Genomic DNA, 15342 nt, shown 5'->3' with positions numbered 1-15342 from the left:
CTCAATCTCTCTGTCCTGAAACCATGCTGACTGTCTCCCAGGATACTGTTACCATATAGGTAATTTTCCATTTTAGATCTCATTATAGTTTCCATACGTTTACATATAATATAAAAGTCTGTAGTTACCTGGTTCGGTTTAGTATCCCTTTTTGTGGATCGGTATTACGTTTGCAATTCTCCAGTCTGTTGGTACAACCCCAGCGTCAAGAGACTGTTGCATGATCTTGGTTAGCGGTTTGTAAATAACTTCTTTTATTTCTTTGAGTACTATTGGGAGGACCTCATCCGGCCCAGGGGATTTGTTTATTTTAAGAGCTCCTGGTCCCTTTAACACTTCTGCCTCTGATATGCTAAAGTTATTTAAAACTGGATAGGAACAGGTCAACATGTGAGGCACATTGCCCGTATCCTCCTTTGTAAAAACTTGTGAAAAGTAATAATTTAATATATTTGCTATTTTTTTCTCTTCATGCATAATTTTGCCATTTGTATCTCTTAGACATTTAACCTCCTATTTGAATGTTCTCTTGCTGTTATAATATTGGAAAAACTTTGGAATTGGTTTTAGCCACCTTAGCAATGCTCATTTCTATATCTCTCTTTGCCTTTCTAACTTCCTTTTTGACTTGTGTTTGCAAGTACTCTTTCTGTGTACTTTGTTCTTGGTCCCTTTTAAACACTCTGTAATATGCCTTGTTTCTCTGAATATATTTTTTAATTGATCTATTAAACCATTTGGGCAATTTTGTTTTGATTTAGATTTGTCTACTTTTGGGATGTAATTGTTTTGCGCCTCTTGTACTACATCCTTTTTCCGTGGATGTTTTCTCTATTTTACTCCAATCTACTTCTGTAAGTCTCTGTTTCATTCCTTCATAGTTTGCCTTCCTAAAATTGGGGTTTTAAAAGCACTTCAAATGAGACCATGTTGTGGTCTGAGTTTGCCAATGGTTCTCTGACCTCTGTTTTAGTTATTCTGGCTTCGTTTTTTGAAAAGACTAAATCAAGGTATGCCTCCCCTCTAATCGGTGCCTTGACAAATTGCGTTAGGAAGCAGTCATTTGTCATTTCCACTATTTCAATTTCGTCTGTCGTGCTCTCCACCGGGTTTTCCTATTTTATATGGGGGAAGTTGAAATCCCCCATTATTGTGGGTTCTCCTTTGCTGCACACATTTCTAATGTCATTGTAGAACAGATTATTTTGCTTGGTGTCTGAATTTGGCAGTCTATAGCATGCCCCTATTATTATGCCTTTTGAATTTTTGTCCATTATTCTGACCCATATTGATTCTGTGTTGTTTTTTCCTTCCAGATTTAACACCTGGGCTTCAAGACTATTTTTGATGTATAGCACTACCTCTCTGTCTCTTTTGTCTTTCCTATACAGTGTATACTCACTAATATTATATTTGTCTCCATCACTCTCTTCTGTAACACCTATCACTTCGTAGTTACTTGTTAGTGCAGTAGCTTCAAGTTCTAACATTTAGTTTCTGAGACTTCTAGCATTAAGATAAATACATTTAATGGCTGTCTTACCTGAGTTGTTACCCTTGTTTTGATGTAGTCTCCCTTCTGTTTTTTTGTTAATTTCTCCCCCCTTCATTTCTAGTTTAAACGCTTCTGAACCTCCTCGAGGATCCTTTCTCCGAGTAGATTGGTTCCCTTTTTATTTAAGTGCAGTCCGTCCCGCCTATATAGATAGTTCTTGCTGAAGAATATGGTCCATTGTTCAAGGAAGGTGAAGCCTTTTTAGCCATGCATTTAAATTATTTATTTCCAGCTGTCCGTATGCTCCTTTGTAAGGTGCCAGCAGTATCCCAGAAAATACCACAGTTTTAGTCTTGTCTTTTAATTTCCTTCCTAGCTCTCTGAATTTGTTTTGCAAGGATTTTGGCCTGTGTCTTCCAATGTTGTTTGTACCGATGTGGACGACTACTACCGGGTCATCTCCTGTTCATTCTAGGAGCCTGTCCACGTTCTCAGTCATGTGTGTGACAAAGGCTCCTGGAAGGCAGCACACTGTTGTAGTAAGGGGGTCCAGACTGCGAACTGAACTTGCTGTGTTTCTCAATATGGAGTCCCCAACAATCATGATCTCCCTTCTTTTTGCTGTCTGGCCACCACTGCTAATAAGGTCCTGGATGTTGTTCCTTTCGTTATCTTGATGTTGTTTTTGATCATCTAAATTTTGAAGTGCCTCAAATTTGTTTTGATTTCTGGTGGTTGTGTTTGACAAAGTTTCTTTTTTTCCCTGCTTCTGTCTACCTGAACCCAGCTGTTTTGACACTCATATCTCTCTTGTGGCTTTCAGTCTGTTAGGGGTGCAGACTTCCAAGAATTGTTGGTGTGCCAGCTCCTCAAGCTCCTGTTGCTGCCTCACTTCTTGCAGCTCCATTTCTAGCATACTTACTAGTTTAAGCAATTCCTGGATCTTGCGGCACTTTACACACACTTGGTTTAGCTCTGCTGGGTTTTCTTGGATTTCCGACATCATACAGGTGTCACAGACTACTGGCTTGAAGGACACTACTGGCTTGAAGGACTACTAATTCAAGCGAACTTGGTTTGCTTGAATGATTAGTACACAACAAGCTTCAATATGAAAGCTGCAAATTAATTTTAATAAAGAACGACAAGTTTTTTAATGAAAAATAAAAACATTTCTAAAGTAAAAACAGGATTCTGTTATTTTGTAATATCACTGCTTCAGATATTATTACCAGTGCTTAATAGCAGTAACATTTGATTTAGAGCTGTTGTAGTTGAACTTCAACCCGTTCACGGCCCCCGCAGCAACATGAGCCTCCTAACGTCCATTTTTAAAAAAATAAAACAAAAAACATAAATAACCATCTGAATATAATTTAATTAATAGATAATAAAACAAACTAAACTAACAATTACCTAGCTTCTTTTTAATTAATCGTTTTTTGTATCCAAACTGCCCAGCATCTTCTGTTGCAGTCACACCATTGCTAACGTTAGCTGTTGTAAATAGTGCAGAGCGGGCTATGGTGGGTCAAACCAATGTTCGTGTAGGGGCTGTTTTATTGTGGGGTTTCATTTATTTATTTATTTATTTATTTTTAATGCTGGACTGTGACGAAGAACGAATGAATCTGAATCTCGACCTGTGAGGGCATTGTACAACAGGAACTGCGGGCCTCTTACTGAATGGTTGGGCAGTTCATTCCAGGGATAGTCAGTAGCCGACCATTTAGGAAGAGGGCGGTGTCACAGTACCTGGAGTCATCGCCCTAGTACGGTGAGTGAAGTTTCATTCATGAATTGGAGGAGACGTGATTGAACTAGCTATCGGAGGGGACGGGGCTTAGGGTACTTTAGGGGGACGTGACGCCGTAATCGGTTCCTTCATTGTGGTTAATGGGAGGAAACAAGGACGGGGAATGTGAATGAAGTGTTTTTCCCATTGAAAAAAGCCTGTATTTGTCTTTGCTAGACGGCTGATACGAAGCCAGGAGCTGTAGCCAGAAGCCAGCGCTAAACCCGGACCTGAACGCACAAACCACCAACACTCAGAGCACCACACCTGCACCAAGAGCACACACAGTCTGCAGATGTATTTATGTGTCTGTGTTTCGTGTTTTGTGTAACCCCTTGTTTTGGCGCTGGCAATACCCATTGCTGGGTAAAGCCATCTTTATTATTTAAAACCTTTGGTCAAGGAAATTAAAAACTTGAACCGTGAACTTTGTGTTTGTCCTTGTCTGGAGCACCCGCATCACCTGTACACCTGAGCACTGCAAACCACATTGCCACATGGACTTATGGCATCTTATGAATGACTTTTGACAGAATTCCATCTACAGATGGAGCACCCATAAAGATAGATAGATAGATTTTCACCCATAAAGATAGATAGATAGATAGATCATATAAAACATTACATTTCACAATCATAACCAACAATCGTCTTAAAACATTACTATTTTTTAATTACATTAATAAATAAATAAATAAATCCATACATGCACTATATATATATATATATATATATATATATATATATATTTTTTTTTTTTTTAAATAGGCATTGACAATACAAGCCTTTAAAAAAAAAAAAAAGACTGAAAATCTACCATTCCATCCTCAGCTCCACCTCCACCCCCTCTATCCCCCACACCTCCTGGAGCACTTCAATCTGATGCGTAAGTTTATAATAAGCAAGCTCCATCTGGAGTCTGGATGCCACGATCACTTTAAATACAGCAAACACATACCCTGTCAGAACATCAGTTACTTTATTTTTTCTGCTTTTAATGACTGCTAATTTGGCTTGCCCCATTAAAAAGTTTGCCAATTGGCACTTATGAAGTACCTCACCCCCAAAATAAACAGAGTTTCACAAAAATGTATCTCAAGACCCCTAAACATATCCACCAAAAACCCAAATAGTGGCTGCAGTCTGGGGCACTACATAAAACAATGAAACACAGTATCTCTCTGCAAACAGTAAGGGCACTTGTCTTCAACTCCTGGCTTGTTAATTGCCATAAAGGAGTTTGTGGCTACAATAGTGTGTAGCACTCTCCATTGTAAATCCCCAACTTTTTTTCTGAAGTGGTGGCTTATACAGTGCCCTCCAAACCGGAACTATAGCATCCTCTACACCTATCCTCTCCCTCCAGTGCGTGTCTGGCATTTCTCCAAGGGCTTTGTAGTGGGTGACTTTCATACAAAGCCTATATAAATCCTTTTTCTCTGAAGAACACAAACTAAAACTCCAGAGTCCCAAAGCACAGGAGATGCCCAGGTTCATCACAACTTCGATCTACAGCTGGCCCAGCCTGCAACTTGAACACTGGAGGCTCTATTTCTGGAGTATCATTCCCAGAAAGAAACTCATTCAGGATCCCCAAACCTGCCCCTGCTAACACCGCTCGCAGCAGCATTAAAAACAATCTGATAAACCGCACTGATCTGACCCCCAACTCAGAGGCCAGAGAATCTGCACTCTTCCACTCTCTATTTCCTAAATCTATTAAATGCCTAATCTTAGTAACCCCATGTTAACCAACAAAGACTCTAAAATGGGACATATCAGAGTAGGATTGTAAATCAAGGGCTCCTGTAGGAGCCAATACAGCCCTACCGTCTCAAAAGTTCTTCCTCACTGCCATCATGTGCCAGGTAAGCAGCATCCCACGATAAAACGCAGGTAAACAGGACAAGGCCAGCTTGCTGGTGTTTATTAACAACTGCTGTCTGTCAAAGTTCAGCCCTCCCACCCTGTGAAGGAAAGCAAAAGCAATATCCCTCCATGGTAGAGGGCCAGGAGCGTACAGTAACCACTGTAGAGTCTGCAATCTAAAAGCAGCCATCCTACTAGTAAGATCAGTCAGGCCCTGTCCCCCTTCCTCTAATGGTAAGTAGAGCACACTTTGCTTCACCCAGTGCAGCCCCCCCCCCAAAAAAAGCCACCTCCAACTCTGCAATCTCCCCTTAACCTAATCTAACACTCCCTCTCAGTTCTCTAGTGCTGTACCCTCTCCTCCCAGGAACACGCTCTTGTTCCACTTAGGTCCCCTGGTAAATCGGGCAGTCTGGTACCCTCCCAATCACCCATCAAAAAAGAGTTGCTTTTACCCCAATTAACATGAGCAAGATATCCTAGCAATAACTCAAATCCTTAATATCCTGACTATTTGTCACAATCACTGCTATGTCATCTGCATAGGCCACTACTTTAAACAACTGATTTGGGACATTTGGACTAGAGAGGCCATGTAAGAGGTGCCTGAGTTTCTCAGTAAGGGGCTCAATGGAGAGGGAATATAACATCTCAGACAGACAGCACCCTTGACGGATGCCCCTCTTTACTGGTAAAGGAGAGCTCAACACAACATTTACCTTCAGCACACTGAACATATTATTATAGAGCAACTGAATTTTCTCCACAAAATTAGGGCTAAAACCACATTCTCTAAAAACAATGGTCTAAATAATGGTCTCCCCAATCAAATGCTTTTTCTTGATCCAGGAAAATTAGACCAGCTTTAAAACCAAAAAGCTTGGAGGCTGCTATTAGATCCCGAATTAAAAACACTGTTGTACACAATATGATTGATTGGGTAGATCTGTTGGGTACACAATATGATTGATTGGGGTACACAATACAGTCTATAACAGTTCTCAGGCAGTTTGCCAATGCCTTGGACAGGATTTTATAATCGGAGCAAAGGAGGCTTACAGGACACCAGTTCTTCAAATTACACAGATCTCCATTTTTTGGTAACAAAGTCAACACTGTGTGCCTGCAGCTTAAAGGCAGCTCTTTTTGCTGTATACTTTCCTTGAAGACTTCAAAAAGGTCTATCCCCACATAAGACCAAAGCACCTTGAAGAACTCAACTGGCAGTCCATCAATACCTGGTGCTTTACCATTATTGAGTCCCGTTAAAGCCTCACTGAGTTCTTGAAAAGTTCATCCTTCCTCGAGCCTCTCATCCTCTTCAGGAACCTGGGCCAGACCCTTGAGGAACTGCCGGGCCTCTTGGGATTCCTCTATAGCCTCCACCATGTACAAATCCGTGTAGAAAGCTACAGCATGCCTCCGGATCGCCTCAGGCTCCCTCAGCTCCTGCCCAGTCGAGGTCTTTAAACAATGAATCAGCTTGCACTGAGCTGCCTTTTTCTCCAACCCCAAAAAGTTGGAGCGCACCAGAGCCCCCTCTGTACCCGTGCATCCAACAGATCTTTTTTTGGGGGGGGGGGGGGGTGCAAGCTTTCAAACAGCTTATTAAATCATAGCCAGACTGCAGAGCTCTATGTAGCTCAGTGATGTCCTCCTCCAGCTCTCTCATGACTATAGCAGTGCTCTCTGTAGCGTGTTCAGTGTACTGTTGACAAAGCAACTTCACCTGCACTTTTGCCACATCCCACCACTGCCTTAATGAAGAAAAGGCATGTTTTTACCCCCTCCATCTTTCCCAAAAAATTTAAAACATTTTAAAGTGTGCATCTTGTAACAGTTTTATGTTAAAGTGCCAATATGATTTATACACTCTTGGTGAGGGAATAATCATTTTCAAATTGACCATACTATGGTCTGAAAAACCAACTGGAAGAATAGAACATTGTGCAACTAAATTTAACTGGTGTTTAAAACTATAAAATCTGGCCAATCTGGCCAACGATACCAGCCCAGGAGACCTTTTTGTCCATGTGTACTGTGTCATAAGGGTGCAGATTCCTCCAAGTATCCACCAGTCCATGTAGTGTTATCAGAACAATCTCCTCAGACTGATACTGATACTGAGCCAGCACTCCATTTAAAAAAAAAAAAAACACCCTCTCTCTTCTGTCATTTGGAGCATAAATGTTAATAAAAACTAAGGTTGTTTTTCCCACCCATACTTGAGTCATTAATAATCGTCCTTTAATTACTTCCATTACTTTAAAGGAATCTGGAGTAAAACATTTTGCAAATAAAATGGATACTCCTGCATTAAATTTAGAGTCATGGCTGAGAAAGGCTTTCCCCTCCCACTCACTGACCCAGTCTGTCTGACTTTTATCATCAGTGTGTGTCGCCTGGAGAAAACTGATGTTCACTCTTTTCTGAACTAAATACTCAAAAAGAAACTCTTTTTACTGTATCTCTACATCCATTCACATTCAGAGTCCCCAAACTAAGGTTTTGCATTGAGGGATTATAGAGAAAAGTATGAGGACACACAATTAAAAAAACACACCAAGTAAACAGGAAAAAGAAAAAGTATTTGAGTAGCACATACTTTACTCATCACATTTTTCAGTCTCTCTCTCTTTTACTTCTATCCCTAAAGATTCAGCGTTGCGCATCACCTGCTGAGCCGAGCTCAGAAACAGCTTGAGATCAGGAAAGTGATCTACCACACCAACCCCCCTTCTTCCTTTAATCATTTTTTAAAAAGCTTGAATACTCTCAGCACTGTACCCTCCTCTCAATTGATGACTAGCTGACAGCGCGTAAGTGAAAGAGGAGTCAGTGTCACGACCTCCTCATCACTCGACGTGCTGTCTTCAATCACACTGTTCTCGGAGCTCTGACTTCCTAGTCAAGCACCGGTCCCTCTCTCTGTGCTTTCAGAAAAGTGCCCACGTTTTGCAGCACCCTGGTTCTTCAATCTCTCTTTTCTCTTCCTATTGGGGAATTTAAATTCTCCCATATCCTTATTTACTTCTCCCCTGTCTATCTCTTCCACTGAAACCACCACTCCATGATTTCTGCTCTGAGGAGTACCTTGTTCCTCCAGCACTTCATCCCCCCTTACGTCTTTCTGTACAGAGTTCTAACCTGCGATCCTAGCTCCGCCTGCTCACCGTCTCCCACAGTGGCTGAGATTTTCTTACTTGCCAGTTCCCCAGCCAGCCCAGGAAATCCCTGTTGTCTCACGCACCACCTCTGCCCTCCTGCGTCCCCTGAGGCACATTGTCATTGCTATTTTCCCCTTCAGCTCCCAAATCCTCTGCCATATTCCCTGCTTGCCCAACTCCCTGACCGGGCGTCTCTGCAGTACCCTCAGCGGGATTGCTCTCCCAAGGTCCCTTCCCCTGCATTGCTGTTTTCCCCATCACCTAGCTTACAATTTGTTTCTTTATGCCCTTCATGACCACATTTAAAACATTTAATTAATTCAGAGGAAGCAAACACAATGTATTCACTCCCATCTACTCGAAATTTTAATACAATGTTAAGATCTCCATTAACATTATTCAGCAACATATAGAACTGTCTCCTGAAAGAAATTACATGTTTCAATTCAGGAGATTTACAGCCTAGAGAGACAATTGAAATTCCTGACATAATCTGTCCGTGTCTGCTCAGCTCTCTAACAATGAGCTCATTACTCAAAAACGGAGGAATATTTGAAATTGTTATTTTTCGAGCAGGGATTGCAAATGGCAAAACAGAAACAAGAGCCCCATCTATCACCAATCCTTCCTATTCTCTGCGCCAACTCTTCTTTATTCATAAACACAACTACAGCTTTATTCATTCGTGATGCTGACCTGATATTTGCACATCCTACAGCTTTACCCAGTTCAACAACGTGTTTCAACAGACACACGGGAATCTACTATAATTTTTATTCCATGTCCCTGAGTAAGATTTTCAAAATTAGGATTTGATCCTCTAGGGACCCCCACTGGGTTTGGCCATAACGGCCTTCAGTTTATAAAACCAAGCTCTTAATTTGATTTTTTATAACTATGACATAAGAATAAAGGATGAAAAATGAAAGGAAAAATAAAAGCAGGGACAAACCCCTTCCTCACTCTGAGCTCTGCGCTCTGCAACACACGCTGCAAGCACTCCCGACAGACACAGCGACAGACAAACAGCAAATAGTAGATAGATAGATAGATACAAGTTTCAGACGTGAGAAGGCCATTCAGTAAATGCAAGTTATTTTTATTTATTTATCTTTCTCTGAGTATATCCATACATTTACTTATACAACAAAAGCAGAAATAACATCTACTGTGACTGGATACAGAAAATAAATAAAACATCTTCAGCCTTAAGGCCTGGTCACAGGGGCAACTTTTGTCCATGGCAACAAGAGGAACACATTTGTTGCGTGCGTGTTACCTTGCAGTTTGAGGTAGTCACACGGGAGACAAGCCTGCGGTCGACAAGCTGGCAACAATGTAATGCAAACCAATCATAATGCAAGTTTATGTCACGAGACATAAACATGATGCTGCGATGGAAGACTACGGTATAAAAATGAATTAATTATAACAAACAATATAAATAAATACATAAATACATAACAAAATAAATAAATAAAAATCGAAATAAATTACATCTATTATTTATTTATGTATTTATTTTTTAATTTTGGCACAAATTATCCTCCATAACTGCGACAGTTACATGGGGCAGCAGTGTGGAGTAGTGGTTAGGGCTCTGGACTCGGACCGTCGGGTCGTGGGTTCAATCCCAGGTGGGGGACACTGCTGCTGTACCTTTGAGCAAGGTACTTTACCTAGATTGCTCCAGTAAAAACCCAACTGTATAAATGGGTAATTGTACGTAAAAATAATGTGTAAAAAAAATTATGTAATCTTGTAACAATTGTAAGTCGCCCTGGATAAGGGCGTCTGCTAAGAAATAAATAATAATAATACATGGCAAATTAATTTAAAATAAAACATATTTTTAAAACTACGCTGTACATGTATTTTATTATTGTAGAATTGTATTCATAGCTTAAATACGTTATTGTAATCATGGACATTATTGTAATCATGGATGAAATACAGGAATCAGAATGTATCATGTGCTGTCTGGCGTTATGGTCGAGCCTTCTCATCATGTGACACTACTATCAAATTTGATTGGCTGGTATTGAAAATGTTGCCCTTGTGTTGCCTGAAAAATGGAATATCATCCTAAGTGGGAGCCATGTCACCGGCGCGTTGCCAGTGTGCCACCGGGGTGTTGCCAAGGGTGGTCACACGAGGCGACAAGCCGGCAACATCTGTCGCCCCCTTGTTGCCGTCGACTAATGTCGCCCGTGTGACCAGGCCTTAAAACTTAAACACTTCAAAGATTAAAAACAAAATACAGCTGAAAACAGAAAATCCTTAATATTTACGATTCAGTGAACATCATCATAATAAATTTAAACTTGCAACAAACTTTAGCTGTGTTGATATCTATTGCACTTGATTCTTTGATGATTCCTTGATATGTTGCATTAATTTTTACCGTTGTTGCATTTCATCCACAATTCGTGATCGACTTGGCTCCATTTTTTATTTGATTAGGCTGTTTTGTAGGCGGTCTACGGGGAGTGTCTAGTTTAATTTATGCATGAAACAGTAGGAAAATCCGACAGAAAAGGTGTTCCGAATGTCGATGTTTCGAAGTGACAGCTTGATGAATCACTCACTATTTAAGAAAAAATGTAAAACACAAAATTCTCAGTAAACATTTCTAAAAAAAATTCTAAACACCGACACTTTGATGAATAGAGGCCAATATTTCAGTTAAATATAAATTAAGTATTTTCTATTATGTATTCTGCTTAGAGATACATGTATAAAAACATGTTATTCTGTGACCCAAGGGACCTTACAATACTTCCTAAAAGTTTTGTTAAAAAATATTGATGTTTGGGCAAATTACAAGACCTGAGTGATTGCAATGACATTATACATATTTGTTTTTCCATGGTGGTAGGGGCTGTTACCGGCCCTTTGTGCTTTTTTCTCCATTCATAAATAGGGTTTAATGTCATGGTAGTTACATTATCGTGACGGAAGGCAGTATTGTCAAAACCGCCCCTTTTCCTCATTTCAGGCAGCAGTGTGGAGTAGTGGTTAGGGCTCCGGACTCTTGACCGTAGGGTCGTGGGTTCAATCCCAGGTGGGGGACACTGCTGCTGTACCCTCGAGCAAGGTACTTTACCTAGATTGCTCCAGTAAAAACCCATAATAATAATAATAATAATAATAATAATAATAATAATAATAATTTGAATACACTTAAACTCATTCATAAAACAATTTGATGGTGGTAAATGGTTTTTACTGGCATAAAAAATATCATATACTCAATTGCTGGCAGTAATAATATAGGCTTATCAATGGGAAAAGTTTAATATTGTTTTATTCTATTTTCGCTTGCTTGATGTTTTGGTGTCTGCCATGATTTGGTTTATCGATGTTAATTTAATATGTATATATGTTGTTATGTCAGCAATTTATTATAGTGAAAACGGAGGATAATCTTCTACATTATTATTATTTGTTTATTTAGCAGACGCCTTTATCCAAGGCAACTTACAGAGACTAGGGTGTGTGAACTACGCATCAGCTGCAGAGTTACTTACAATTACGTCTCACCCGAAAGACGGAGCACAAGGAGGTTAAGTGACTTGCTCAGGGTCACACAATGAGTCAGTGACTGAGGTGGGATTTGAACCGGGGACCTCCTGGTTACAAGCCCTTTTATTTAACCACTGGACCACACAGCCTCATTAGTGACTGTAACGTGGGTATATAAAGCACATTATTATTATTATTATTATTTATTTCTTAGCAGACGCCCTTATCCAGGGCGACTTACAATCGTAAGCAAATACATTAAGTGTTACAAGTAATACAATAAGAGCAAGAAATACAATAACTTTTGTTCAAGCAAAGTACAAGTGTGACAAACCACAATTCAATAATACAGCAGATAATAGTGATGGTTACATCATGACTGAGTTAGTTAAGATTGTTGTTTTCAAGAATGGCAAACATTGCTGCTGTGGCTTGGGCAGTGCACCAGGAGAAGGGGGATTTATTGGAACATCTTCCAAAGCGAGTTTGTTGGCCCTGTACATTTGGACTCAACGGCTCCACAGACAAACAATTTTAAATCTTTGTCAGGAACTGGAGGGTGAATTAAAAGAGCAAAACCTTGTGTAATTGTGCAGTGCCTGTTCTTGCAAAAATTACCAGTGCCCTACATTTTTATGCTACTGGACCATATCAGAGATCGGTGGGATTAAGTTCTGGGGTAAACCAACCTTCCATTTCCAGATACATCTCACAGTTTACAGCGACTATGTTAAGGAGAACAAACCAATACATTCTGTTCCCCCGTTCAGCTGAGGAGAACAAAAAACACAACTTAGTTTTTTAGAGTTGCTGGCTTCCTCCAGGTCCTAGGTGCGGTCGATTGCACACACATTGCTATAGTGGCACCAAAGGACAGAAAAGCTGCATTTCGAGACAGAAAAACATTCCATTCAATCAATCTGCAAGTCACCTGTAATGCTAAACTACATAATAACTGACGTGTGTGCCAATTTTTTTTACAGCAGTCAGGACTATACAAGTTGTTTGAAAGCCACCGGATTTCAGGTGGATGGCTATTGGGTATGTTGTACTTAACCTTAATTTAATGTATTTAATTGTATTTGGAACATAAGCTCAAAATTGCCATAGCAGTCTAACCGTAGATACACACACAGGTTTAAGCACAAACTCCTATCCCATACATGCCAACAGTCCCTATATGGTCAGACAGTCCCGATTTCCTAGCAAATGTACCACGTACATAAGAATAAAGTCCCAATATTTACCCATAGAAAAAAAATCATTTATTCTGCACAGCAGAGTTAGTGAAAACCACACGCTGTGCTCTAGTGCGGCTGACACATCTGCTGATCACTAACTTGTACAAAGGTAAGAACACTTCATTATGTCTATTTTTACTGTCATGATGGTCGTGTCGTGTTGAGGTCGGGGGATACGTCTATTATATGAGATGTTTTTTGCGTATGACCCCCCCCCCCAGGGGACGAGCGTCCCGCTGAACAGTTTCCGAATGTTGGCAAGTATACTATCCTCCTTTAATATCCCCAGAGGGTCAAGTTGATATTGCTGTTTAGGAAATGTTACAACATATTCAAATCAAACTCCACAGCACTGTTTACAGCAAGAACACTGTTTTATTGTATTCCTATAGCATCCTACATCATACTCAGGACATCAAGAACAGATGTTCAGTCAGGAAACTCATGCAATAGATTATTTATTAAAGTTTAGACTAGATAACACTACTACATAATATATAATTTTACACTACATTCCTTGCCTTTCGATGTACCCCTGCCCATAAATTGGGTCACAGATGTGGAGATGCTGACCGTAGGGGAGGTGGGGGGTTGGGGAGGTGGGGGGTTGGGGAGGGGGAGGATAGCTGCCCTGCCCCGTTAGACAAAGCCAAAATCATTGGATTGTAAAAAAATATATATATATATTCAAGAATCCTGTATCCACTTTATGAAAAATATGGAAGCTTATTACCCAACAATGAATCTATAATTTCAAAAGGTGAAAAAGAAAACTTTCCAATTATAACATGTCAAAGAAACAATATAACTTACTTAACAAATAATGCTGTGTTTAGTTCATCCACTTTTATAGCTTTAACAGGTGTGTTCTCCTTTTGAAAATTAAGTCATTTACTCTTTGAACACAATGGCTTTGAAAGCTAAATTGGGCTGAAAAGAATTTATTAAAAGTATAATAATGTGTTTTTGTACTCATGCCTGTGCCAGGAAGGCGGTACAAGTAAGATCTGGAGTCACCCTGGTATTGCAGTGCTGCAGGGCTGTTCCTTTATTGCCTCATTTGTGTGTTTCTGTTGCTTCTGTCTAAGCTGGATTTGAATCCCAGTCTCAGGGGATACAAAAACAAAGCTCTACACCTGCAGTGTGGCACATATAGGGCATCTGTCTCAGATAAGGGGCTTCTATTCCCACACTGCTTCTTATCCCTCACCTTTCAAAAGAACACAATCCAGCTGCAGCAGAAAAAAACATACACAAGAGTTTAGCTGATAAAACTCAAGGCTGACAGGCACTATTTTCTATTTGTAACAATGTTTCAGATTACTGGGCTGTGTTATTTTCAGTAAAGGTTCAACACAACCGTGGCATCTGTCTGTTCTACAGATTGCAGTCCAGGTTCAAATCTCACTTGCATTAAACTGTAAAAATGATGCTATTCAATGCCTATACAATGCTCGTAAACTGTAACATCTTAAAATGGGAACAGATAGACAGGTCCTAATTATGTGGCCAGGCAGTTTAACTGCTTGGATTTGGCCCTGATGTGGGGCATGTTCTCATAGTATACACTGGCTCCCTTAACTACTCTGAAAGTTCGAATGAACACATTAGTTTAATTAAAGTCCATCAAACAATGCTCCACTTATACCCTGATGGCAATGGTTGCTTTCAATGCATCCTGGATCTCAATACAATTGAGCATGTTTGGGATAAACTTGAAAAACACATTTGTCATCATGATCCTCTGCCTACGTTTCTGCACCAAATCACGTGAAATATAACTGACTGCATATTAATGACATCTTCTGTTGCCTTGTGGAGTTTATGTCACACTTTAAATATTTAATTTTTTTTGTTAAAAGGAAAATGCAACTGTTATGCTAGTAACAAACCAGTCAACAATGTGGTCACAATTCTGAGTCTATTAAGAGTTGCCAGCTTTGTATTATTTAGCACTCTTATGATTATATAAAGTCTGTTTTGTTAAATTAATTAAAGTTTAGTATCACTGATTTGAAAAAATAATCATTGTTTATTATTGCTAAAAAAAGCTAACAAAAGTTTAGTCGATATCAAACGTAAAACAGACTAAGGTTACATTAGCAATTTTATTTTAGTTTCACCAACGTTTGAAGTGCATCTAAGACAGTTAAAATCAATCAGAACCTTTTGAAAAATCACAAGGTAGCCAAGCCATTATAAATGAATCATTCCATAATCACAAGTTCTCTAGAACAGACTACTTCTGGT

At 39.7% G+C, this 15342-nt stretch overlaps 1 protein-coding gene across 2 annotated transcripts in view; it reads right to left on the bottom strand.

The window, feature by feature from the left end:
• The window catches only part of LOC117424173 (cadherin-13-like), a 581895-nt gene that overhangs the window by 436876 nt on the left and 129677 nt on the right, over nucleotides 1-15342 (bottom strand). The window lies entirely within an intron of this gene.

Source organism: Acipenser ruthenus, chromosome 19 (genome assembly GCF_902713425.1).
Source record: "Acipenser ruthenus chromosome 19, fAciRut3.2 maternal haplotype, whole genome shotgun sequence".
Classification (NCBI taxonomy): domain Eukaryota; kingdom Metazoa; phylum Chordata; class Actinopteri; order Acipenseriformes; family Acipenseridae; genus Acipenser; species Acipenser ruthenus.
This window is presented reverse-complemented; position numbering and strand designations above follow the sequence as displayed.